General features: G+C 39.8%; 1 pseudogene; it reads left to right on the top strand.

Annotated features, from left to right (window-relative positions):
• Positions 1-1,835: 1,835 nt before the first annotated feature.
• Positions 1,836-2,655, top strand: part of LOC147885294 (steroid 5-alpha-reductase DET2-like) — a 4,171-nt pseudogene continuing 3,351 nt past the window's right edge.

Below are 2,655 nucleotides of genomic sequence, written 5' to 3'. Positions count from 1 at the left end.
TTAGTTTTGTAAAAAAACTCCATGGTAAGAGTTTTCAATTTTGTACTTACAAAGCCTTCTATTTTATAGGTATCATATACATTTCAATGAGATCCCCATCAATAGATATATGTTTTTATACAAGGGATTCTTGCTTTTCATTTAATCACAAGGTGTACATGGTGTGAATTTGAAGGAGGGCTGCGCATGAATTTGAAGGAAAGTTGCGCATTGGATAGTTAACTAATAATTATGCTCATGAATCTCATTGAAATGCTTGTATTAATGAGGTGTCACTATTAGTTTCTACAAATATATACCCTTGAAAGGTTATAACTACACTTCTTGCTTTCCAATGATTTTATGCTATAAGTATGGTATTGTTTGAGCTTCTTCAAAGATATCAATGGTGTCATGATGGGCATTCTCGAGACATTGTGAGGCGCATTCAAAAAAAGGACTTGTTTGCTCGAATGCAAACCACACATCCATGTGCAAAGGGAATTAAAGCTTTAAAACTTCAATTTCTGTGTTAATGGTGTTACCTTTTTGGATTTTGAATCCATCTTCAAGAAGGTTGGAAGATGATATGCCAGCTTTTTGTCTATTGTTTTAACCCCTCGCCCCCCTTACCCCACAATTACGATAGGAAAAAATAAAAGTATATGCATGGGTTCAAACCCTAATGGATAGATCTTATAAGATCTTTGGTTTGCGCCAAGGTGTTAAAATTGCTCACCATCATCATCATCATCTCTCTCCTCTTATTCTCATTTAAGTGATGTGGTGGCGGATTGGGATTGATAAAGGAAGAAAATTTCAAAGAGAATCACATAGTAGTATATCGGATGGATGCAAAGTAAAGCGATTCTACACAATCATTGGGTATTGTCTTGTAAGTGCAAAATTTATTTGCTGTTGAAGCAAAGACTATACAATGATTGGCGCAACGAATGATACACATGAATTATGTTGCCGTATGAGTCCTGATTAACATTCTTCATAAAATTGCAAGATGTTTCATTCTTAAAAATGGATTCTTGCGTGTATTGTTTAGGTCCCATGAAGCACTCAAACTAGTCATAGATAAATGCTAGGATTCTTGTTTCATCCAAAAAATGAATTCTTGCATGTATTGTTTAGGTACCATAAAGCACTCAAACGAGTTATAGATAAATGCTTTCATGAAAGGATTTGAGAGCGAGCTTTTATTTCATTTGAAGAATCTAATGTAGTGTAGTCTAGGATGGCAAGGATCTATGTAAATGAGCCTATAAATTAGGTAGCCTCTTAGTGTTATTATGGCACATAAAGAGACTAAGTCGTTATTTTTAGAATAAAACCTAGTTATTTTTTGAAATGGATTCACTAGAAGCCCAAAATTAAAATTTGTTTTCTTTTCTACATTGTAAACAAGAGTGCACAAGCGCACGTGGCCACTTATAGTGGTAAGTAAGGAACACTTTTGGATACAATGACGAAGTAAATGAGTTTTTAAGTGCTTTGGGCAATTAAGAGGTGGTTTTAGTGTAAAGGTAAAAGCTTTGTAAAGTGATCTCTATAAAAAGCACCACAACTCAATTAATTATGTAAATCATTACATGGAGAAATTACCTTAGCACTACCTCTCAAGGAGGAGGCACTCCTAATAAGTTCAAGTGTTGTATGTTACTCTTTGGAAGGGGAGAGGAGGGCAAGAAGAAAGTGTATGGTTGGCAATGCCAAAAGGGGGAATAAGAAAAGGGAAGGGGGGGCTTATAAATTTATCAATGTTATGGGGACATAAAATGGGTCAAAGCCTCGAAGGAAGAGAGTCCTCGTCCTGCAAACAAAGCTCCAACTGCCAAAAGCCTTCAATGGACGACACTCTGCTCTTCTCAATTGCCGTCTACTCTGCCTTCCTTTTCTCGTTGCTCTTCTTACTCAACCTCTCCAAGCACACTGCCTCGTATGGCCGCCACCTCCTCCTCCGTATCCACCCCTCCTCTCCTCTCTCCGTCCCCCTCTCCGTCTTCTTCCTCGCCTCCTTCGCTTTCAACGTTCACAACTCCTACATCCAATCTCGCTCGTGGTTGGCATGGGCGTCAATATATGGCCCGGCTCCGCCTTGGTTTCTCTACGGAAAATTTCCGCAGATCGATCCTACCAAATCCTACCAGATTCCCGAGGGTGGCCTATTTGAGTTTGTTACCTGCCCAAATTATTTCGGGGAAATCTTGGAATGGTTGCATTGGGCGATACTGACCTCGCATTCTTCTTCCTAACAGTAGGTAATCTGGTTCCAGGGGCAATTTCCCATCACCAGTGGCATCTTTAAATTTTTCCCAGCTACCCGTCTATTCGTCTACGACCTGTCTATTCGTCTACCACGAGTAGCTTGACCCGTCTAGGGGCCTCTCTCTCTCTCTCTCTCTCTCTCTCTCTCTCTCTCTTTTGCATAAACAAGTAACTTTACCCGTCTACGACGAGCTAGAGACCCGGTCCGTTGGGTCTCAACGTGGGATCCTAAAATGTCTTTGATATCAAGAAATAAAATTTCAAGTTTGAAGACCCCCTCCACCGCAAGCATCGCATTACTTGGCTTTATGCTCAGTCTACTCAACTATTCAGCTAGATGAGTGGCCTTCTATTGTTGATCGAGGGGCAAAGAATTCACACATAAAATCCCCCCCACCA

The sequence above is a fragment of the Dipteris shenzhenensis genome, chromosome 25 (assembly GCF_047967505.1).
Source record: "Dipteris shenzhenensis isolate YYH24624 ecotype China chromosome 25, Dip_SZ_1.0, whole genome shotgun sequence".
NCBI classification, from domain to species: domain Eukaryota; kingdom Viridiplantae; phylum Streptophyta; class Polypodiopsida; order Gleicheniales; family Dipteridaceae; genus Dipteris; species Dipteris shenzhenensis.
This window is presented reverse-complemented; position numbering and strand designations above follow the sequence as displayed.